The 26,179-nt window shown below is 37.4% G+C and overlaps 1 pseudogene; it reads left to right on the plus strand.

Moving 5' to 3' along the window:
• The first annotated feature begins 5,582 nt into the window (after nucleotides 1-5,582).
• Nucleotides 5,583-6,625, plus strand: LOC141552950 (Krueppel-like factor 11; annotated as a pseudogene).
• The last annotated feature ends 19,554 nt before the right edge of the window (nucleotides 6,626-26,179 follow it).

Raw genomic sequence — 26,179 nt, forward strand, 5'->3', positions numbered from 1 at the left:
TGTATATACTTGGGGAAAAGTGAAATCCATGGTAAAATATATTATTGCAATGAAAATTTTTTAAAAACAAAATCATGTTGAGATATTTGGTTTTTGCATCATAAAAATGACATCATTTTATAATATATCCCTAACCTCCATTTCCCTACTCCATCATCACTATAGGAGCTATCCCTCATAGTAAGGAACAATGCACATGATATTACAGTCATAGAAGCATACATCTTCAAAGATATTAAGAATTCTTTCTCATATTATTTGCAGCCAAATTTGATTATTATTTTGAAACTTTTAGTTTCCTGTTATTGTTATTACCGTTTTAAAAATTTACACAGCTTTACTAATTGCTTAAATTATTTTTTTCTAGGTTCTGATTTCTTCACTGTCTATTCATGACTTTTAAGTAATCAAATCATTTTTCAATTATCTCTCTTTGAATTCTATTCAGTCAGTTGTTTTTTCCTATTATATATTTCCTATTATCTTTTATTTTTCAGCCTTTTGATTTATTTTATTTTTTTTCTGATATTTTGTAAAGTTAAAGGTTTCCTTTGGCCAATTCTAAAAGTTAAGGAGTTGTTTAAGAAATTAATTTAATAAGATTTTAAAACTTTTTTAGTCTCATAACTGTATTGCATTGCTCTCATTTTTCTTATTTCGCCACTCATTATTTCTCTCTTGCTCTTCAGTTTTTAAAGTCATGTTTTGCTTTTTTAAAAACTTCTTTCTTTAACTCTCCTGGAAATTCTTGTTGGGATTATATCCAGTATGTATTTTAATTTGAGCTTTTGTCATTGTCTTCTATATTTATCTTTTAGGCTTCCTTGTCACCATAGGAACTATTTTATGATCAGGTTCTTTTTTTGTTGTTATTGTCTGTTCATTTTTTAGGCGGTTTTTTAAATTTTATATTTATGATGTCTACTTCTGGAGTGGTGGATGTCTGTTCTCAGCTTCTGTTTTATATTCTTCTGTTGCTTTCAAACCTCATTCTGATGGTCTAAAGTTTTGGGGGGCTTCCAAATTAGTATTATCCAGGGAGAGGTCTCTTCAGTAACTTTCTGGTCTAAACTCTGCAAGTGCTTGATCTAGGTTTAGTTCTATTGGCTCATGTGTAGTTGGGTTTTAATAGATTCCACGAAACTCAGTCATTATTATTCTACTGGGAGATTTTGTAATCTAAGAGTGACTGAACTTTTAGCTCCCCTCATATTCCCTTCATATTTAATCTTCATCTCTTGATCTATTTTACTTCAGAATCATATGCTGTGTTAAAGTTATAACTGAGCTTCCACTCTGCTCCTAGGTTTAGAGTCATACAGATAAGTTTCTGCAACTTGCTTTGTTTTTATTACTTGGCTAGAGCCCCGTGCTTATTTAAGACTTGTTCACTCCTCTCTGCACTAAAACTGGGACCTGAAGCTGGGTAATTAGAGACAGAATAGCTAGAGGATGCATGGTCTTTCTTATAGAACTAGTTAGGTGCTATGAGTTCTCTATCCCCTCTCCCCAGTGCTTCCTTCCTTGGAGTTAATTCCCTTTCACTCCAGGTTCTTCCATGCTGCTACTGACACTATTATTCTTCTAGCTAACCCCTATCCCAATGTCCTCTCTGTCTTCTTAATTTGCCCTGGTCTAGAAAATGACTCACTGTGACATTTTTTAATTAGAATTCAGGTTTGACATATTTTCTTATGCTATTATAGAGTTGTTTAATAATAGTTAAACAAAAATATTTCCTCTCTTGGCTACTTTGGCATTTCCTCCATGAACACTTTATTTTTAATCAATTTCTGTGTCTACCCATATTTCTCTGTATTAATCACATTCATCATTTCCTACAGTTTCTCATTTACATTGACGAGCCATACCTTGTTTAGCTGTATCTAAATCTGGAGGCAGCTACTTTATTTCCAGTTCTTTGATATTACCAAAAAAGAAAATCAAATTATAGATAATTTCCACTTACTTTTGTCATTAACTTTTCTGTGGCATATAACTAGCATTGATATTCCTGGGTCAAGACTTTATGGCTACATTAGTCAATCTCTGCATAGAACTCCAAATTGTCTTTCAAAATGGTTCATAGAACCAACAATAAACTATATGTTCATCCAACATTAAGTCCCATTTTGTCATCTTTGGCAATTTATTGGTTATGAGGTAAAACAATATTTATTTTGATTTGAATCTCTTTTATTATTACTATTAACAACCAAAATAACACATGGTGGTGATCTCTGCCAAAGGGAAATTATCCCGGATATCACATGCCAATGATATTTGGTCAAAAGGAAGTTTAAAGTTTGGTTTGGACACTAGAAGTTTTTACCATGAAAAAGGAATTGGTATATCTGCAAGAGATGCTATTGTTTTTCCCTGTCATATAAAAGAAGAAGACTATTTAAAATGTTGTTTTGGCAATTTGTGATAGCAGCTCCAGCAAGGGATTAATCAGCTGAATCTGAGGAAAATACCATGAAATTAAAGGAGGCAACTCAATGGACCATTGGGTCTCCATAAGCATCTTGTGGCATGAATTGTTTTTACTTTTACTAAGAATTCAATGTGTATGTTGTCTTCAGCTACCTGGTTTCCTCCTTTATGGAACAAAGAAATGAGCTTTAGCTATTAGATGATCATTCCTTTGAAAACTGAGAAAAACTAAGGAAATGGTTTATTCTCTATAGCTCATGCTAACAGCAACCTCCAACCTCTAATTTTAAACTAATACTCATATTATATTTTGAACTATTCCTCCAAGTTATTTACCAGTCAATATTAATTTTTTATTAAGCACTTCTTATGTGCCAGATATCCTGGAATATAAAGAAAAACCAAAAATAAGTATTTGCACTCAAGAACCTTACAATGAGGTAATGTGAATAGCTATATACAAAGAAGATTCACACAGGATAAATTGGAAACGATCAAAAGAAAAAGCATTAAGGGGAATCAGAAAAAAAATTTATATATATAAGGTAGAATTTTATTTGGAACTTGAAGGAAATCAGAAGGCACAGATGAAGATGAAGAACATTCCAGGAATGTAGATAAGCCAGTGAATGTGTGGAGATGGAATGTCTCATGTGAGGAGCAGCAAGAAAGTTAGTCTTATTAGATTAGAAAGTACATAATAGTGAGTAAAATATAAAAGAACAAGAAAGTTGTGGGATGGGGATCTGAATACAAAGGATTTAAAACATCAAACACTAATTTTATATAACATCCTGGGAATGATAGGGAACTACTAGAGTTAATTGTGTAAGGGAATGCATTTTAATTTAACAGAGCAGAAGATAAAGGTCTGAAGTGAAGGGAAATTTAGGCAACCCGGCCGGCAGGCTATAATCCAAGTGTAAAGTGATCAAAATTATAATATCACAGAAGAGAACAGAGCAGGTAAGAAACAGTACAAAGAAAATACCAACAGACCATAGCAACAGATTAATTTTGGGACATGTTCATGGTACAGAGACTGAAAGAGTGAAGGATGACACCTAGATTAAGAGTTTTGGTGACCAGGAAGTGTTGATGCCCTTGACAACAACATGAAGTAACAGAAGAGTTGGGGATTTGCTTCACATTTATCTCTTCCAGAATATTGGATGATAGTGGCTAGCTTAAATACATAGCATTTAAAAGAGTTGAATGTCTAGCTCTGGTCTAGTGGTCTAGTGGTTTCCTTAACTGAGAACTTGATTACCTATATGGGTTTCAAAGGTTCTTATGGTGGTGATTGCTATTGATAGGCTACATTAGTAAGTTCCCTAAAATAATAGATAAAGAGATGCAGGTGAATCGTATCATTGAGGAAGGATGCAATAATTATATAAGCTCTTTGTCTATAATCAGTATCTAGCTATCTTGAATGCAAGAGTTCCAGACGGACCTTCATCCTTCACTGAGGAGAGGAGAGTTTTGGAGAAAGCTGTGACTAAAGGTAAAGTTACAATTCTGAACCTACTCAGAAAAAAAGAAAACACATGATCTAGTTATCTAGTTGTGGAAGAAATTATTCCTCTTTCCAGTTCAGAGAAGGAAAAACTCTCCTCAACCAGAATTTGTGATTCTGACTATTTCTTTCTATGATTTTGCAGTTTTTCTTTTTAGGACTTTCAGTTCATATTCATGTAACCATTTTTCTATTGGGGAATGTTACTGATTTTATATAATCTTTTTAGTTACTTGGAGATCAGAACTTTTCCAGCGACAATTGATAAATAGATTTGATAGTTTCTCCTCCCCCAAATTTCAGCTTTTAAAAAATTCTAATTGTGCAATTTTCTTTGTGAAAAAGTTTTCAATTTCTTCCAATTGACAATATGCATATAAACCATGTTATTTCATTAAATATCTTTGAAAATATATTTTTCTAACTGATTTGAAAAGGGAAGATATTAAAAAGGCTCAAGATTTGTGAGGGTTTTTTTTTTTTAAAGAAGCTCTACACCCACAATGTGCCTAGAACTTTCATTAGTTTGTCTAGAAGGATCCATGTACAAGTTGGAATGGCATTCCCTAAGTATGTATTATGATTCCCAGAAATCTTTCCTCTATCCTAGCTAATACTAAAAGAATCAAGCTTCAAAACTGTTTTAAAAGGCTGGAATTGTGGGATCAAACTAAAGAAGAAATTGAAAATTTTTTGCACAACCAAATTGCTCAATTAGGATTTTTTTCAAAGCAGAAACTTACTTAAGCATACTTAACAGATGCCAGAAGTAAAAACAAAAACAAAATAAAAATGACCTCTTTCCTCCAATGTTACTGCACTATAAAAACTCACAATTGAAATAATTCAAGAGAAAGCAATAAGAAGAATAAAAATAGGCAAAGAGAAGACAAAAGCACCATGTGACCTCCAGGTTCAATGAATTAACTCAGAAGTTTCATTTGCTATAAGGATCATTAAAAAAGGCTTATTCTTGCATCATTCTTACTGCAGAGATAATCAAAAAATAACTATATTCTGATAAAGGGACATGATATAGCTTGTTGACTTAATTAGTTTCATGTATTGCTAAATCCTTTGAACAGCAACAGTAAATTCTTTTATTATCTAGAACTGGATGGAGTATAATTAATACAAAATTTTGACTCATAGAAAGTTTCCACTTATGCGTTATGTGATAACAACCTTAAAATAGTTGAATCATTATTATAAGGATCAACCTTTACTAAACACTATTATTACTGAGAGAAAGAAAAGAGAAGAAAAGAAAAGAAAAGAAAAGAAAAGAAAAGAAAAGAAAAGAAAAGAAAAGAAAAGAAAAGAAAAGAAAAGAAAAGAAAAGAAAAGAAAAGAAAAGAACCAAAGTTTAAAATCAGGCTGGTGGGCTGGAGGAGTCAGTGTCCCCCATAGTCCATGCAAGATTTCAAAGAGCCACTGCCTGTTTTCCATATGTGCCTCAGCCTCCCCACCCTCCCTGCAGGAGGTTCTCAGATTGCACCCATTTCTCTGATTCCCCACCTCTCCCAGTGTACACCACCAGCAAGGCCAACCAAGCTGATGTCTCCAGTGCTGATATCATGGGAATATAGCAATATAGCTTGAAAAGAAAGTGTCATGACGTGGTATATTGGAGCAGACCAGCATGGAAACTCTTGAATGTCTTGTTTCTTCCTGGAGTCAAAGATCCTGGAAAAGTGACCTTTCAAAGAAAGTCTTTGATTCAAGTGACTTGACTGTCCTGCATAATGAAGTTGTCATATCTGAGCTCCCAAGAACTTCCATTCTCTTTCCACCCTGTTTGTGACTCCCCCTCACAATCCCAATCTTCTTCTTCCTATTTCTTTGCTTCTTCCCTCCCAAATTGCTGCTTCCCAGACAAGGAGAGCCCCAGCTAACACATCAGTCTTGCAAATACAACCTCTGTTTTGTGTCCAAATCATCAAGAATGAAGAAGTCAGGGATGCTCAGTCAGAAGCCAGAAGTGCTGGAGCCACTTCTCTCCAGTCCTACAAAATCAAGGTAACCAGTGTGATCTGACACACTAGGGACAGTCCTGCTTCCTCTCATATTGCCACAACCTGAGAAGAAATGGAAGTCATTACAGGCAATAGAGATTCTATGGGCCTGAAGGACACTCAGGAATTTCTGAAACATTTCAGGCCTTGTACTTCAAAAGTGGTTTACACCATGCAAACTTAGCCCTCTGTCTGTCTCATTTACATAATTCTGGTCCTTTTCTTCCTGATAAAAGGCAATAGGGATGTGGTCCATTGCAACACAGACCAAAGAATTGCTACAATGATACCCCAAGGAAAACTGCCTCTTGTATTTCTGTCCCTTTTTTCCATCCACCTTCCCCCATCCTCTGCCAAATGATCCCTGTGACCAATCTAAGAGGTGAAATGGTTTCAGCTTTCTTGAAAACCCCTTCCCAGACAAAGCCAGCCCCGTCAAGTCCATTTCACACCAGACTGCTCATATCTCTCAGTCTGTCTTCATGGGATGGTTGGTACCTCAAGGAGCAGTTATATTAGTCTCCTCCTCAGTCACTCTATCATAGCTGTAATCTTGCCAACCAAATATCATGACACTGGAGGATACCAAGTTACTCCCTCTTGCCCCTGCTCCAGTCTCAGTCAAAATTGTGTCCCTTCAGTAGACTTTTTCTGAACAAGAAACTTTTCAGAATGTAAAGGGCTAGATCTGAGCAGATGCACTTAAGGCAATATAACCTAGCACTTGAGGCTAATTACCAATTGGACAATTTGCGAAGGTCTGGTCTAGCTCCTCTTGTCAGGATAAGCAAAAGTCCTTGCCCCACGTTGGGCGCCAATTATAAGGAGCTGTCGTCTCTAGAAGCTGCCGGATCGCTCTCTGGGAAGAGATCTGCTGTGTCTACTCAAATCTTTCAGACAGATTCTTCTTCCTGTAGTGAACCGTTGTCTCCAGGCAGTTGCTGTTAACTCTTGTCCTTAGAAGTGACTTCCCTTCCTGCAGAGAGCCCCGTCAAGCCTGATGCAATGCAGAGTCCTCTCCTTGAATCTCCTCCAGCTCTTGTCCTTCTCCATGTAGACTCACTTTCCAGGCCCACTGTTGCTTTTTATCCTCCCAGAGAATGGGCGTGGGATAATGCAAGGGCTTCTGGGAAGAACCACTTCAGCCAATGGGCTTGCTCCTTCTATCAAGTCAATCTGAGTTCTCACCTTGTAATTGTCCATCCTGAATTCTCACCTTGTCACTATCCAGACAACCTCAGTTCTCACTTAGTAATCCTAACATCTCCCCCTTTCTTTTGATTTAGAACATAGGACAGTCATGACCTTGAAACATAAATCCATCAATATGGGAAGTATTACAGATAATTACAAAAATTACATAAGCACATAGTAACATAGTAATGTAACACATGCTAGAAGTATATAACATAATCATAATCAAATAATCATAAATTGAAAATTTATAAATGTCCATAAGTCCATTGTCCATTAGTCTCATCTTGGGTGAGGAAGTCCAATGATTCCTGCTGGTTTTTAAAGTTCTTTTGTTTTGAGGTTTTTCTCTTTTTCTGTCTCTCTCCAGGTGCTTGTTGCCACCCATCTATTTCCTTCTTCATCTGTTTTCTTCTGTCTGTTAAAATACAAGCAAACCCTCTCTCCCAGGCAGTTAACCTATCTAATTTTCTTCTATTTACCACTTTCTAAATCTCTTCTCATCATCTGACAATTACATTGGAGTTGTTTGCACTAGGCACAGCCCTGTTGGTTTAAAAGGCCTGTATTCTCCCCAAGTGTAATCCATTTTTGCAATCTGATTGCCTTTTGACTGACTTATCAGGTAATCCCTTTCTGCCATGTGATTGCTTCTCTGCTGATTGATTAAATCAGGGTCCTGGCCTTCTAAAGGTTCTTTGGGTGTAACATCAGCTGCCATCATGCCCCAAGTCTTTTTTGCCTGGGGCCCTGGACCTGGGCCCCTCATCCCATTTCCCTGAATTATTCTACACTCTGATGCCCAATGGAGTCCTCTGTTGCATTTTGGACATGGGGTTTTAGGTCTTCTTTCACCCTGTCTTCTCACTGTATCTCCATACCTACACTGAGCTCTTAGATGTCCAATTTTTCCACATTGAAAACATCGCCGAGTTTCTCTAGAAGTCCCTTGCCAGGAGGGACCCTGCCTTTCCACATTCATCATTGTCCGGGTGTAAAAAGCATTTGTTCCCACTGTAGCACAGCGTCTTATGATCTCCTCTAAAGGAGCATCTTTGTCTAATCCCCATATAATTCTTTTGCAAATCTCATTGGCATTTTCCTTAGCCAGATGTCTGGTCATTATTTCTGTAGCTGCATTTTCTCCAATAGTTCTTTTGACAGCAGTTTGCAAACGTCCCACAAAATCTGCAAAAGGTTCATTGGGACCTTGCTGTATCTTAGTGAAAGCCTCTCCGCGTTCTTTCTGTCCAGGGAGGACACCCCAAGCTTTTATTGCAGCCTTAGCAATTTGTTCATATATTGTCATGGTATAATTAATCTGTTCCGAATTCTCTCCATACTGACCTTCACCAGCTAAGTGCTCAAAAGTGAATTGTGTGTTAACTCCTATTTCCAAATTGCATCTGACTTGAATTTTACATAATTCATGAAATTCCGCAAGCCATAATAAATTTTCTCCAGGTTCCAGACATGTCCTTGCTATGGATTTCCAATCATTCGGGGTTAGGACTTCATAAGACAAACCATCTAGTAACATTTTGGCATAAGCTGATGTAGCCCCATAAAGGGTACAACCTTTTTTCAAATCCTTAATTTTATTCAAATCTAAAGGTGCATATCTTCTCCTTTTTTTACCTACAGAGTCAATCTCTTCAATCACAGGATATGCATGTATAAAATCACTTATATCCTGTCCTTCTTTCTTAGCTTTAACCAATGCTTTTTCTAATCTTGTCATAGGCTTAGACTGCTTCACAGACAATTCTGTTTGTGTTTCTGCCTCTTCCTCTCCTCCTTCTTGCTCCACCCCTGAAGGGTTAATTGAGGGAGGAGATGGGAGGTGCTCCTGTTGCTGTTGCTCAGAATTGTACTTAACTTCATTGTTATCTGATTCATCCTTTTCACCTAGTTTAGTTGACACCTCCCCATTTTGCTCCTTCATCTCTTCCTTTAGAATAACATTTTTTAAAGCCATTTGGATTAAATTGTAGGTATGAATTGTATCTTTGGAAACTGAGTTTGGTCTGGAACTAAAGGGTAAAATGTCACAAAGACAATTGTAGTGTTCACCTAATTGCTCTCCTACTAATTTCCACTCATCTGGATCCAATTCTTTTTCCAGAGAAAAAGAAGGACATATAACCTTCACAGTTCTTAAAAGTTCAGTAATCTCCTCTAAAATTATAATCAATCCTTGGCTTTTCATAACCTTGATGATGCTCTCTAAACATTTTCCTTGAACAGAAGGCGTTTGCCCCATTTCACTATAAGAGATTCCTGGTTTAGCCCTTAACAAGTTAAGTTTCTTATTTATCTATTAGCACACTCACTTAATCTTTAACAAAGTTTCCTCGTTACTCACGGTTCTGGGTCAGAGAGACTGAGATCTAGATCGGAAGCTTTTCCACTGGAATCAGGACCGTGTCTGTCCCTGTTCGGGCGCCAAATTGCGAAGGTCTGGTCTAGCTCCTCTTGTCAGGATAAGCAAAAGTCCTTGCCCCACGTTGGGCGCCAATTATAAGGAGCTGTCGCCTCTAGAAGCTGCCGGATCGCTCTCTGGGAAGAGATCTGCTGTGTCTACTCAAATCTTTCAGACAGATTCTTCTTCCTGTAGTGAACCGTTGTCTCCAGGCAGTTGCTGTTAACTCTTGTCCTTAGAAGTGACTTCCCTTCCTGCAGAGAGCCCCGTCAAGCCTGATGCAATGCAGAGTCCTCTCCTTGAATCTCCTCCAGCTCTTGTCCTTCTCCATGTAGACTCACTTTCCAGGCCCACTGTTGCTTTTTATCCTCCCAGAGAATGGGCGTGGGATAATGCAAGGGCTTCTGGGAAGAACCACTTCAGCCAATGGGCTTGCTCCTTCTATCAAGTCAACCTGAGTTCTCACCTTGTAATTGTCCAACCTGAATTCTCACCTTGTCACTATCCAGACAACCTCAGTTCTCACTTAGTAATCCTAACAACAATTCTCTTTTAACATATGCTTGGAGGATGACCCTACTCAATAGCTCTGTGCTGGCTCAATCTGTGGGTGTGGACAAAGAAGGGGAAGGGAGATCGGAGGGTGGAGTAGGGCAAGCAGGATCATTCTTTGGTGGTGGAGAGAGAGAAAAGAGATGTGGAGATTCCTATATCTAATCCCCGGAAGGGAACTCCAAAAGACCAAGAATAAAGATTTTTGCTTATCCTGACTCTGGCTGATTCTAAGATATCCAGGTTACTAGTGTGGGCACGTCATTTGGTGTCCAATGTGTGGGCCAAGCACCCTACTTTCACTGAAGAAGTCCTACTGTGACCAGGAAATTAGGTGAGTATTTTAATAGACAAAAAGGGAACTTACTTTTTTAAGGGCTAAACTAGTAACCTTTTCTAGCTGAAATGGGACAGATGTTAGGAAAAGATTCTCCCCCATCCCCACCGCCACCCCGTCCCCACTCCTACCCCAAAGGGGCGCTATAGAAAGCCATGCTTAAGTTAATTGAGGGGCAAGGTTTAATTATAACCTGGAACAGATTGCTAGACTCTTGGGTACTTTAGGATGTACCCCCCTTGGTTCTTAGAGGAAGAAGAAATAAGTGTAGATAACTGGAAACTTGTGGGACAACACCTCTGCAAATACTTCAACAATAGAGGTCCTCATTCAATTTCCATAGAAGCATTCTATATATACAACATAATTCAATTGGCCTTAAACAATCTTGCAAGTTGTAGAAAAAGGAAAAGTTTTAGAAATGGCCAGATGAGTAAGTGTGAGGGAAAAAAAAAAAAGAAGACAGTAAACAGTCTCCAAACCATATTGCCAGAGGGCATGGGGATTTAAATGAGTTTCTAGGGCTTGGTAATTCTGGCTCTCTTGAGGAAGCTTCAACCCGGCCCATGGAGCAGATAATTAATTCCACTTCCAGGATGGAGGGAGGAGGAGTAGTGGAAGGGATGGGATATCACCAGCACCTGCCCCCCAGCAATCACCACCTCCTATGACTAGATTGCAAAAGGCAGTAATTAAAATTACAGAAGAAGGGAAGGATATAGGTGATCTGAGGCTCCAAATATATACTGTGATTCAACAGTTTAACTCTTCCAGTCAAGAAAGTAGAAGATTCACTCCTTTTGATATGGACATCCTCAAAGACCTGAAAAAGGCTTGCAATCTTTATGGGGCTACATCAGCTTATGTTAAGATGTTATTACAGAATTTGGCTTATGAAGTCTTGACTCCTAGGGACTAGAAATCTATAGCAAGGGTATGCTTAGAACCTGGACAAAACTTGTGGATTTCTGAATATAGTGAACTCTGTAGGATACAAGCCCAACAAAATAGTCAAAGTGGAGTTAATACTCCAATCACCTTTGACCAACTAACAGGTGTAGGTTCTTATGCAGAAATTTCAGTACAGATTAATTACTCCATAGCAGCATATGAGCAAATTGCTGCTGCTGCTATCAAAGCATGGGCTTCTCTTCCCAATAAAAATGACAAGGGTGAGACCTTCACAAAAATTGTATAAGGATCAAATGAACCCTTTGCTGATTTTGTGGGATGTTTGCAGACAGCTGTCATATGAACTAATGGTGAAAATACAGTAACAGCCATTTTGATAAGGCTAGTTGCTAAAGAAAATGCTAATGAGGTTTGCAGAAGAATTATACTAGGACTATGCAAGGATGCTCCTTTAGAGGAGATCATAAGACGCTGTGCCACAGAGGGCCACAAATGCCTTTTATAGCCAGGCTATGATGCAGATTTCCCAAGATCCCAACATGGGAGGACAGGATCCCTTGTGGCAAGGGACTTCCAGAGAAACTCCTCAATGCTTTCAATGTGGTAAAGTAGGGCATATGAAAGCGCAATATAGGCATAGAGATAGAGTGAGAAAATAGGGTGGGAGAACAAGACCCAAAACACCATGTCCAAAATGCAAGAGGGGCTTCCACTGGGCATCAGAATGTAGACTGATTCAGGGAAATGGGATGAGGGGCCCAGCTCCAGGGCCCCAAGCAAAAAACACTTGGGGCATGATGGCAGCTGATGCCACAACCAGAGAGTGCCTAGAAGTCCAATACCCAGACATGACCAATCAGCCAGGAAGCAAGTTGATGGGAGAAAGGGATTACAATTGGAGAGAATGGAGTTGTATGCAACTAAGATACCCCCTGGAGAGGTGAAATCTGTTCCTCTTCAGCCTATGGATTCCTTGCCTCCAGGGACAGTAGGCTTAACCATTTCACCTCCTGAGAGTACTTACAAGACAGTGTTCATTCATACACTGATGTGGGAAACTGGGGAATGTGTAGATAATATCCCAGTCACTAACACAGGGAGACAATGTGTGACTTATCAACCAGGGGACGTAGTGGCATCGGGTTTATTGATACAGACTCCTAATAAGCAACCTGGTGACAGTCACCCATGTTCTGACTCCAAGCAGCAAAACCCAGGAATATACTGGACAGCAGCTGTGACAGCTGACCGACCTATGCTCACCATCTATATAAATGGCATAGCATTAGAAGGACTGGTGGACACAAGTGCAGATCGAACAGTCATTAGAGGTGCCAACTGGCCCAGTCACTGGCCAAAGACTAAGGCAGACACCTTCATGTCTGGGGTAGGAGGATCAATAGCAGCTGAAGTTAGTGCTACCCCATTGAGATGGATATTTGGAGGTAAAACAGGAGTTTTTACTCCTTTTATAGTTGAAAAAATCCCCATCAATCTGTGGGGAAGAGACATTTTACAACAATTAGGGTTAAAAAGGAGTACTTTGGTTTTTTAGGCAGGGCTGCTGTTGAAGGCCTGCCAACACTTTCACCTGTTCCTATCCAATGGGGGCCTGTGGCCCAAGCATCCTAGCACTGCCTTGAATGAGGCTGCCACTGCTGCTACAATGGAATATGAGAAATCTAGGGAGGAAGTTTGTTGTAAAAAATGTTTAATGTCAAAAATATGGGATCACATCCTTCTTATGTGTCACAATCTACTGTTACTCAGTAACTCAGAAATATCTTGAAATATTCCAACCTTTCATCTGATGAATTCTCTCTTTTTCCAAGAGAACATAGGAAACAAAGGTTCTTCAAAAAAAATGATGTCTCTAAATGAACCATCCATTTCTTTGGGAAGCTGTCTTTCTTTTAAAAATAAACCTGTACATAGATCAATTTACCCAATTGTAATGATCCTACACCTTTCTAATGTCCAATTAAGTTATCCATACTATTGTGAAACTATGTATAATGGATGAAAGATTAATAATTTATAGATGGTACTGGCCACAAAATCTTTCAGTAAAAATGTCTACCTTTTCCAGCTCACTAATCTTGTTTCTCAATGATTTGATTTCTTTATCCACTCTGTCTTTGAGTGCATGGGATGACTTCTCCAGGCTCTCTTGCCAAGCTTCCCTTTCCTTTTCCCATTTCTCTTCCAGCTCTCTTGTGAGAGCCTTTTTGATTTCCTCTATGAGATTCTTTTGTATTGAGGAGCAGCTCATATCCCTCCCAGGGGATTCCTCTGGGGACAGTCTGTTTTTAGTCTCCTCAGAGTTTGAAGTCTGCTCCCTCTCCACACAGAAGCTGTCAATGGTTAGAGCCCTTTTGAACTTTTTGTTCATTTTGTCAGAGTAGGAATCGAAGAAAACAAACTGACAAGAGAAACAATTGGTCTGTTTTGCGGGGGATGGGGCTGGATGGTATTAATGGGCTTCCTCTACAGACTGGGGGTAGGGCAGCAGAGAGCCACTAACAGAACAGCAATGACTGTACTGAGTCTGCGCTCTGAGGCTCGGAGAACGCACCGAGTCAGTCCAGGTGGGGGTTGGGGGTGGCCGGGCTCTGAGAGACGCTGGCTTTCTGGGGTTGTAATCTTCACCTCCGGTGTTTACACCCTCTCCACTGCTCCTGGCTTGCTGCCAAGACGGAGCATCCACACTGGGGCAAAAGCCCTTTCACAGAAACGGCAGAGATCACACCCCTCCCCCTCCGGTCTGAGCTGTGTGAGCTGCCTGTCTTGCTCTGGCTGCCTGCCCTCAGTCTGTGCCCAGTCTGATTGACCCTCCCCCGAGCAAACACAGACCTTTTCTGGCGACTTTCAAGAATGTCTTCTCTTGGTGATTATTTGTGGATTTCTTTCTGGGTCAAGCATTAAGTCTGAGGCTTGTCATGAAGTAAGTTCTGAGAGAAAACGAGGAGCTCAAGCAGCTGTCTGCCTCCACGCCGCCATCTTGGCGGGAAGTCCTCAGTAAAAATGTCTATGCACTTTCAGGGATAAGCTTACTTTTTTACTTGCTCATGGCTTAATTTAACCTCAGACTGTACCAGAGTCTGCTTGCAATGGTTACTTTAACTTTAATCTAGTCTACCTTTGATATAGACTGGATCCAACAAAACAGGACCCCCTTAAAGCATTAATAAATAAAGTTCAAAAGAAAACTTACCAGCCTTTCTCCTGGGAGTCTGAAAGTCATTTTATGAGTCAATAATCACTGCTCATAGGACACAAGTAGATTTCTATAATTCTGTCTCATTTACTTTGGATACAATTGGAGTTTGTAAAACTTAAAGTAGTATCACACAAGATGAGAGATTTTATAGGAAAATAATACTACTCCAAAAGACTACAAGGAATCAACCTGTGAGGGTTGTAGAAGAACCTTACCCAAAATGACTACTCAGAGATCACTCAGTAGAAAGCAGAAAGATTGTTTATTAAAACCTCCAGAGGATGGGCCCTTCTATCACAAGATAAGGGAAAGAGAAATCTTGTGGTAGGAGGACTAAAGAAGTAATAAAGATACACAGCTCTTATACAAGACATTACATCACAAGAAACAAAGCATTGAGAAGGGGGGAGGCATCTAATTGGTTGTTGCTATCTGGAGAGATTGGAATGGAAGGTTTCTGTTTCCCCAAAATCCTCTGATTTCTAAGAAACAGAAAATCGGGCCTTCAGGCTTCAGATAGACATTGGTCAAGCTAATAAACTAAATATCTATAAATGTCATTAGCTCAGGTTAAGTAAATATGGTTATAGCTGGCCAAGGCTCAAGTAAATATGAGCCTGCACGTATTATACAGGTCATAAGGGAAACACAGAAATAATGAAAATAAAATTCAGAAAAAGAATTCATACATTCCTGTACATTCTTCACCTTATCTCTCTATTCCACACAATTTCTCCTTGAAATATATACATGATTTTGTCATTTTTCTATGAACTTACACACTGTTCAAAATCAGTTAACATATTTATACATTGTTTATCAAGGTCATCATCAAGATCATACCCCTCTAATGCATTCCAGCCTTTTTCTCTGAAGAATCATCATTTTAATACCATCTTCTGTATGCAATATTTCAATAGGTACCATTGAACTATTCTGGTTACTAATGTCATTATACAGGGTAGACATAGTGGCAACAGGATAATACCACTGATTACAATAATTCCATACCATAAAAATTTCTTCCACCAACTCTCTTGGAAACAGTTATCCCGGAACAGATTGGCATTTGGCAGACATAAAAATACAAAGGTAAATTAACAAAGATGACAATCTAGGGAAACTGAGGCACAACATTACACACTCTCCTTCTGAATATTTTAATTATTTAATTACCTCCCCCTGGATACCTGGGAAGTCTCAGCATTATAATTTTGACCAACCCAATGTGAAGGCAATAAGTCAAAAATAAAATTAAAAAATGCAAGAACTTACGGCAAGGGCAAGTCTCTTCCTGACAACCCCAGAGTTATCAGTGGTACAAAGGCCCTCATCTCAGCCAGAGAATCCAGTTTGAGATGGATGGTTCACTGTGACAGGTGGTCTGCAGTCATTTGTGCACTTAACTCAGCTTCTGCGTCTATAGGGAGTAGCAGTGCTCAAGACAGCCCCATGCTAGGAGGGGTATCCCAAGTCTGTTAGGGATTCCAAAAGAGGGAAAGAGTGGGGTCCGGAATAGCTCCACTTGTCCCCTCTGATAGAACAGGAACTGCTTCCAAGATCCAGAAAGGATTTCTGAGCAGAATATGCACAGTTAGACCATAAAGGCAGGCAAACCCCAAACTTTAGAGGCTTCATCTCAAAATGGCAGTGTCCTCTGAAAATGCTGACATACCAAGTAAGAAACTGGGCTTACAGGACTGGAGATTGCCAGTCCCAAGGCAGGTGTCTATATCTTGGAGATTTCCTAAAAGCAGGCAATCAGAGAACAGTCTGACAGAGCAATTCCAACAGAATAAGGGATTTCTAAGCTAAAGCATCAAATAATCATCCCACATATAAAGTTCCCATACATCCATAACAGCAATAATTACACAATTTAACAATTTCTGTTCCAAATCTTAAACACACACTTTATCTCTCTATTACACACAAACCAGATCAGGGAAGTCTGATAGGAATTAAAAAACCTTACCTTTGTGATTCCACTCCAATGTGCTGGTTTCGTTTCCATCACTCTGTGATCTCAGGAAAGTTGTAGTCACTTCATTTCTAAATTTTTGGAGAAATTTTAGTTATGGTTCCAGGAGAAACAAGGTAGAATCTCATCATTAATTCAATCTCCTAACTGGAAGTGAATAATTTCAGAGGTTAACTGAAAAGAAAACCACATATTTATTTGAAACTACTTAGGATGTCCCTCACTAAGAAGTGACTTTCTGTTGGAATACACAGGAGCCACCCGACAGTGGCTATTGAAGATCCAACCCAGAATGGATCTCCTCTTGTGAAGGGATGAAACAAGGAGACTGAGACAGTTGCTGTTCCCTGACATCACCTCCCTCCTCTTCTCTCTGCCTCCAATTTATCTCATTCCCAGTCCCCAACACCTGTATCAGCAAAGGTTGCCCTGCAACTCCTTCAGATTCTATGATCTTCTTTTTCTCCATAATAATTTTAATCTTACCAGCTCCCTTGCATTCAATTATCATTTCCCTATAGATGATTCTTCAGATCTACATATGTAATCTATAATCCATCTTCTCCTTGGATTCCAATTCTCCTTAGATTCCAGCTGGGGAGGCTCTTGGGGACTTGACTTGTCCTTAACAATCCCCCCCCTTTTTTTTTTTTTTTGCTGTTAATCTCCCCCTCCTTCCCCCAGCATGGTCCACACACTGAGAAACTCAAGAGGTACTGTCACTTCTGGTAGCAGGTTGATCCTGTGAAATGTCATGGAAACAAACTTTCAAACGGAGAAGAGGGCTGTGGTCATAACAAACATTTAAGTGTTTCATAAGTCTCCTGGCTCGGCTCTTTGATATGTTGGTCCATTTAATTACCCCCAATAAAAAATTGTTACCAGGACTCTTCTTCCTTAATTCTGGAAGGATCCTTCTCATGAACAGCTCTGGTTCTTCTTGTAATTCTTGCCCCACGTTCAGATGCCGTATGTTGGACTACACAGGAGAACTGATGGAATACACAGGAGCCACCTGACAGTGTGTTCTCTGACCTCTCTCTCCTCCTCCCTCTGCCTCCAATTTATCTCATTCCCAGTCTGCAACACCTGTGTCAGAAAAGGCTCCATAGATGTGGAGGTTTTTGGAGAATTGATCTGTCCCTTAACAACTTTCCAATTCAAGAATATGTCTTTCTTTTTAAAAAAATTTTTAAATTTTATTTTTTTTATTCTTTTGCATTTTTATTCATTTCATAGCTTCCCAAAGTTGAAACATGCACGTACACTCATACATCTAGACATACATACATATATGCATATATACATATAAGAAATCCTCACTTGATTGCCAGTCTTCTGCTTGATAATTCTTTTTTTTTTAATTTAATAGTTTTTATTTACCAAATATATGCATGGGTAATTTTACAACATTGACAATTGCCAAACCTTTTGTTCTAATTTTTTCCCTCCTTCTACCCCGCCCCCAGATGGCAGGTTGACCAATACATGTTAAATATGTTAAAGTGTAAATTAAATATATGTCTTTCTTTAAGTAGTAGTTGGGCCCTTTCAGAGAAGGATACATAGCCAATGAGCAGTACTATAGAAAGATTCTATTCCAATACTAATATCTTTCAAAGTAGGAAAAACCAAAGTAGGGGAGAGGTTTTAGCCAGCCATTTGGTGTTCAGAAAGCATAATTATACCTCTAGGAAATACATTAATCTTTGTTTAAAGAAAGAAAAGGAACATTGAACATTTTACACTTGTTACAGATGCTATCAAGAACTTCAAAGTAGAAAGGATTTTACATTTCATTTTGCTGAAGTGATGAAGGCCACCTGTATTGTTTTTCTTTTCTCCTTCTGAGGATTCAATTAGATGACCTCGGGTCACTTACAACTCTCTCATCTATCAATCAACAAGAATTACAAATAGAATACAAGAAACATTCCCTCCTGGCCCTGTGGTCTATGAATTTATGAAACAAAAAGTTTGTGATGAAAATGGTGATTGGGATTTGGAAGAAGTCTGTCAAAAAATGGATACAACGCTTATAAGGGTTACTTAAATCAAAAAGATTAAATCTGAGGATACTGCACTAACCCATAGTGCAGCAAAGGGGACTTGGCTTAGTAGCAAATCAGAAAGATATTACCTAGCTAGAATTCTTATGGAAAATACCAGCCTGCCTTTCCTATTTGCAGCAGAAAAGAGGATTTTGATCTCTCTGTGCTTCCCTTTTTACTTCCAGGAAGTGAGATGAAGCTTTACCTCTAAGAACCTGATTAAGAATCATAAAGAGGAAGATCCTCACTAGTCTGGATTCTGCTGCTGTGCTGTAAAGCTGGGATCTGCCACTCAGAGAATGGATATGAGAAGAGGAAGCCATAAGTTAGTTATAGATTCAAGATTCTCTCTTCCCTTAGAGACGTGATTATCATTTCAGTAATAAGACAAGTAGCGTTGACTTCATGGAATCTCAAGAGTGTCATCAAAGGCTTGAAAATATCAGCCGCTATTTTTATTGATTGGTGATGATACACCTATCAAAAATGACTAATTAATAATGATTATGAATTAAAATATTTTTTAAAAATACAGTTGGGAGCTACTTGAGAAACTTTTGCAGGTTACCAAGAATAGAGGGATGTGAAATTTAAACAATATCCTTGGAGGTTGGAGATAAGAAAGAACAGCTGAGGGCACCTTGAGTGTTTTTTTTTTTTTTTTTAATCTGGTCTGGATTTTCAAGCTTTGTTCTGGATTTTAACTAAAGAGAATCTTTTCTCGTATTCATTGCTTTAGTTTAGTAACTGATTAAGACTTCCTGCATAAAGACAACAGTGTTAAAATATTTTATATTCTCATCTGTCCATACAACTTATCAAATTTATAAGTTTTCAAAGCTTCCTCTTCCAATCTCTATTTCTCTTTTTTCTCTCTATTTCTCTCTCTTTTTCTCTGTTTCTCACTGTGTTTCTCTCTGTGTTTCTCTCTGTTTCTCTGTCTCTCTGTCTCTCTGTCTCTCTCTCTTACACACACACACACACACACACACACACACACACACACACGCGCGCGCGTGCACAAACTGTTGAATACCTACAACAAATTAAGGGGATGGATTGTAGTTGCAGAAGGAAAGAATAGATCTAATCCAAAAATAACAAAATTTTTATGAAGAAATCTTCAATTCAAAAATTCTTGAAATTGGAAGCACTATGTACTAATTCCAACTCAGAAACTTAGTAGTTTCATGATCCTGTCTGAGGCAACAAATATGAATATAATTTTTCTTGTTTATAAAATTATTAAAAGAAGGATGTCTGAGATAGCTCATAATAAAAGCATGGTGAAAAGATATAAAGTGTTGTTTATAATGAGAATACCTAGATTCAAATCCTTCTGTTATTTGTGACCTGTGCGACCATTTCTATAGAAGTCAAGTTTCTTCATCGACAAACCTAACTCTCTAGATTTTTTCAATTTCTCCATAACTGTTTGACTCATATTGGTCATCCTCTCCACTCCTTCTTCTAGGGCCTTTTTTATGTTTTATATTCCTTATAAGAATGTAGTTATCTGAGGCCAGAAATTGCCTTGATAAGGTTTATATAAAAACCTCAGACAAGGCTTTGGCCATATGATCCTCAAAAGTTCCCAATTTGGAAATAAAAGGAACTAACACCAAATCAAATGAGGAAATATTTGCAAAGTACTTAGAATAGTGCTTGCCATATACTTAATGCTACATAAAATCCAATTATTATTACTGTTCTTATTCTTATGTGGTTGTTAGATAAGTACTCAGGTGGGGAAACTGGTCTTGCCTGTTTTTTATAAGGCAGTTGATTTTTGAGGAACTCTCCAGAGAAAATAAAGAAAAAAAGAGACAGATGCCAACAGGTTAACTATCAAGCAGTGTCTGAAACATCTACAGTTTCTGTCTTCAAGACCATGAGTTTAAACTCCTAAGTGATGAATTCTAGATGTATATGCTTGTAGTGGAAACATGAAAGAAAAAAGACAAGAATAATGGGCAGCCTTTGTTCAAGGCCCTGCCTTTTGTGTATTTAATTATGGGTGTTTTAATCCTGTTAAAATGTGTTTGTAAATTTCTTCATGAATGCCCATGGATCATCATAACCTTAAGAAAAGTGGACTGAGGAGATTGTGAACATGGTATTGAAAAGGAATCTTTGAAAGACCATTCTATCTACCTATTCCCATTCTTGCTCACTTACCTTTGAGATGTCTTTTATGTTATCATTGATGACCTGGAGGCTACAGACCAAGGCCAGCCCCATAGTCAGCAGTAGAATTTTCATCTTTTCAGAGATTTTCTCTGATGCTTCAGTAATTACTGAATGTGTGAAAAGTATTCTGATGAATACTCTGGGCTCCATTGCTGCATTTATACCTCATTCTGGGGTGTGCTTCAGATGATGTGGTAATAAGGGACTCTAATCCCTCAACAAAATATTTTTCAGTCATTAAATAATGAATAACAACTAGCCCAAGGTCCCAAGGACAGATTAGTAATGTGCCTTTTAACAATAAAATTTGACAATTCTAAAATGCAAGTTTCCAAGATCAACAGCCAGTGTTAAGTAGGCTAACTTCCTGGGATCAACTCTGTGTCAGTCCTGTGATGAGAGAAAATGGTTCTATGTTTTCTAATTTTTTTTAAATCAGGAAATTAATATTTATTTACAAAATGCCTAAAGTACATGAAATTTTGCCATAAGCAATGTGGAAAGATTGCCCAAAGAAATATCTCATCACTCAGTATTTAGTTTTCAGTATTCTGCCTAGTTGTAAAAATTTAATAAACATTTATTAAGTGCCTACTACCACAGAGCAACATTCATTGTACTAACTGAAATAGTTAGACTTGATCTCCTTTAGGTTGTTTACAATACAATGCACAATAAAGCATTCTAAGGATATTCCTTTTTTGGTCTTTTATCTTTGAATTTAAGTGTATGGGAGCTCCCAGAGATGAAATTTCTTTTAATACTATAACTGAGCAACTATATAGTAAACAAATCTTACTATAACTCTCAGCAACAAAATATCATCTTAAAGTTTATCTGAGGCTACTGAGAGATTAAAAGACTAGCTCAAGGTCACAGTACTGGTATATATCAGAGGCCTTGATCTGCCAAATTAATTTCAATTTGTCCTAAAATAAAATTTTATTCCATTTAACAGACATTTATTTACACTCTGTTATACTCGAGGCATTCTGGTAAATGATATCTGAACAAAGACATCAATAATCCATACACAAAGACATTAACAATCCATACTCCCAAGGAGATTTCATTTGACTCAGTGAAGTTTACAATTGTGAAGAAGAAAATAAACAAATCATACAAATACAAACTTATATAAAGTACTTCATAGATGATAAGGGAGTACTTGTAATTATTACTAGAGTACTTATGCTTCATTTAGTACATGCTCAATTAAAATGATTTCTGCTTAAAAGGAACTAGAAGGAGAAGCTGAGGAGGAAGAGAAATTATTTTTCCAAAGGTATGGTGTTAAAAAATCTGAATGTTCCATTAAGATGAATAAAAAACCCAGAGAAAGGATTTCTGGGTAATTTACAATCAATTTATTAATTCATGATTCAGTAATCTAGAATTTGATAATCAGCAATTTTAGTAACTGAAGATCCTCAGGAAAGACTGAAAGAGAGAGAGAGAGAGAGAGAGAGAGAGAGAGAGAGAGAGAGAGAGAGAGAACTTGACTACAAAGAGTTATTATAGTGACACGGTAGATCAACACATGAACTCAGAAGAGAACAACAATATTAAGTTGCCTACATTCAAAGCCTTAAAAAAAATAGGAATTAGTCTCTGGCCTAAAAAGAACTCCTCAAAGAGTTTAACAAAGGCTTTTAATAATCAAATAAGGAAAGTAGAAGAAAATTTAACAAAAGAAATGAGATTGATGCAAGAAAATCATGAAAAAGTCAACAACTTGATAAAGGAAGCACACAAAAAAGAAAATAATCTTAGAATTACTTATAAAACATTAAACAGTTGAATTGAATAAAAGGAAAAAAATTTTAAAAGCTCACTAAAATTAATTCCTTAAAAACTGAAGTTTGACAAGTGAAAGCTAATGACTTCATGAGACATCAAGAATCAATCAAACAAAATCAAAAGAATGAAAAAATAGAAGAAAATGCAAAAATATCTCATTGGAAAAACAAATGATTAGTAAAATGGATCTAGATTCATTAATTTAAGAAGCATTGCAAGCAGAACCAGGAACACATTGTACCTAGCAACAGCAAGATTGTGCAATGATCAACTATGAAAGACTTGATTCTTCAAAGCATTTCAGTGATTCAAGAAAATCCCAATAAGCTTTACATAAAAAATGCCATCCACATCCAGAAAGAGAACTATGGAGACTGAATATCAATTAACACATGCTATGTTCACTTTTTTCCCCTTTTTCTTCTGTTTTTTTTTTCTCTTGTGGATTTTCTCTTTGATTATGATTTTTCTCTATCAACAAGATTAATAAAGAAATGTATATATTAAAAATGACTGTACATATATGTATGTGTATATATAAGCAATATAAGATAAAAAGGGAAAAGAAAGCATAAGATTCAATAAGACTAAATTACTTGCAATCCTATAGAGGAAGATGATGCTTGTAAGTAACTCTTAAGAATTTAATTATTATTAGCCCAGCTAAAAGGAGTATACAGATAAAGAGGATGTAGGTATAAGGTGATTTTAACAGGATAGTATCCCTTCAAAAATTTTGTGGGGTGAGAAAGAATATAACCCTGGGAGCAGAAGGAAGAGAGAGGTAGATTGGGGTAAATTATCTTAAATAAAAAGGTCCAAAAAACTTATTACAGTGTGAGAGAAAGGTAAGGTGGGAGATAGGGGGCATTCCTTGAACTTTACTCCTGTTGGAATGAGCTTCAAACAGCTAAAAATAAGCATAAGCGGTTGGGTGTGGAAAGCCATTTTATTTTATAAGGAACTAGGAGGGGAAGAGGTTAAGAAAATAGGGGAGGGAGAGTGACAGAAAGAAGGGCAAATTAGATGAGGCAGTGGTCAGAAGGAAAACACTGGTGAGAATGGAAAGACTGTAAGAAAAGCATAAATAGGAGGGAGGGAAATATATAGTTAGTTATCATAACTGAAATGTGAATGAGATAAACTCACTCATAAAATAGAAGATAGAAGAGTATATTAATAACAAGAATTCTAAATATGTTGCTCACATAAAACACACTTGAAGAAGCTTCTGAATAGAACCTGGAATGGCACTGTATACAAAGATATGGAATAAAACAATTTTCCAGCTTGAGATTGGTTGGAAATTATGTGGTGCACCCCTTAGGGAGAATGCAGCAATAATCTTAAGGTCACCTGGCCTTGAGAGTGATGTAGTTAGAAATTATGTTTTTTCCCCCCTAGATTATCCTGTAACAGTTTACTCTATGTTACCAGGAAGCTAGGGACACAAATATTGTGGATGTCAGAAGACAATCTGTTGGTCAGTAATAACAGAGTTTCTGAAAGTAATAAGGAACAATATTGAGGTACTTAAAAGTTAATGCAGGTGCAGAATAAAATTGGTTGCCACTTCTAGATCTAGTGACATTTCAAGCCTGAAAACACACCTTTGGAAGGTTTCCTCCACTTAGTGATCTCTGCTCAGAGAACTATGGGTAGTACACTTCAACTAGAACACTCTTCAACTCCACCTTAAGCCATAAAATTAGCATTTCAGTGACATGAAGCATCTTGTTTCTCTCTCTTTTCCCTATAAATGTACATTCTGGTTACTGATTCTTTCCTAACATTTTTTTTTCCCTGAAGCAATTGGGATTAAGTGACTAGCCCAGGGTCACACTGCTAGGAAGTGTTAATTGTCTGAGATTAGATTTGAACTCAGGTCCTCCTGTCTTCAGGGCTAGTGTTCTATCCACTGTGCCACCTAGCTGCCCCTCTTTTCCAACTTCTTTTGGAATTTTACCTGTTTTAATTACAATAATTACAATTAATTAAATAAATTAAAATTTGTTACAATTATACTAAATTGTGCCCCTTGACTTGGAAATGTGTCTGAGTAGAGTTTGATTTTAAAAATAATGAAATAGAAAAAAAAAAAAAAGATAAAGAAAGAAAATGAACAAGAAACAAAAAGAATCTTGACCATAGAAAGCTATTAGTGACAGGGAAGACCAAAACACCACCTCAGAAGAGTACAAAATGTTCACATGTGAAACTTCAAAGAGGGATGTGAATTGGTCTCAAATCAAGGAGCCTTTTACCTTTACTCTATATGTATCTTCTTGCTTTAAATATGTTTCCTTAAACAATATATTGCAAGGTTCTGGCTTTTGATCCAGTCTACTTCTGCCTCTGCTTTACATAAGAGTTCATCCCATTCACATTTGTTAGGAACCTGACACACATTTATGGTTAAAATTACTAATTCTGTATTTACTGCCATCTTATTATTCACAGATTATGTTTTCCTTTTTCTTACTCCTCTTACCACCCTCCCTAGTATTAAACTTATGGGTACTACTTGCCTCACACAGCCCTCCCTCTTTAGAATCCCTCCTACCCTCTTTGAATCCCTTCCTCTTTCTTATACCTTTCCCTTATTACTCTTTTCCTTTTTCCCTTTTCCTCTCTCACTTTTTGATGAGATGAGAGAAGTTTTTTGTAAACCAAATATGTCAATTATTTTCTCTTTGAGCCAAATCTGATGTGAGTAAGATTCACACAATGTTCCTCCCCCTCCTTAAATTCCCTCAGATATGACAGGTTTCCTTTGCCTTTTCATGGGATGTAGTTTCCCTCTTTTTATCTCCCCTTTTCCCTTTTTCTGATACTATCCTTTCCATTTCTACCTCTCATTTTTATATTATATCAGTAAAATCAAATTGTACATGCACTCGTTATGTATGTCCATAATAGAAATACAGTTCTCAAGAGTTCTTTTTACCTTTTTCTGCTTCTCTTGAGTCCTATATTTGGAGGTCAAATTTTTTGTTCAGCTCTGTTTTTTTAATTAGAAACAAATGGTATTCATCTGTTTCATTAAATGTCCATCTTCTTCCCTGGAAGAAAATGCTCAGCTTAGCTGTGTAGTTTATTCTTGGCTTCATTCCAAGCTCATAACATCAGATTCCAGGTCCTTCGATCCTTTAAGGTGGAAGCAGCTAGATCTTGAGTGATTTTTATTGTGGCTCCTTGGTATTTAAATTGTTTGTTTGTTTGTTTTCTGGCTTCTTGTAATATTTTTTCCTAAGTCTGGTAGTTCGGAAATTTAGCCAGAATATTCCTTGGAGTTTTTATTTTAGGGTCTCTTTCAGAAGTGTTCAATGAATTCTTTCAACACTTATTTTACCTTCTGATTACCTCTGGGCAGTTCTCTTTTATGATTTTCTGTAAAATAGTGTCTAGGCTCTTTTTTCATCATAATTTTCAGGAAGTCAATAATCCTCAGATTATCTCTCCTAGATTTATTTTCCAGGTCTGTTATTTTTCCAAGTAGATATTTAACATTTTTAATTTAATTATTTATTTTTTGTTTTGCTTGCCTGAT

This window comes from Sminthopsis crassicaudata, chromosome 2, assembly GCF_048593235.1.
Source record: "Sminthopsis crassicaudata isolate SCR6 chromosome 2, ASM4859323v1, whole genome shotgun sequence".
Classification (NCBI taxonomy): domain Eukaryota; kingdom Metazoa; phylum Chordata; class Mammalia; order Dasyuromorphia; family Dasyuridae; genus Sminthopsis; species Sminthopsis crassicaudata.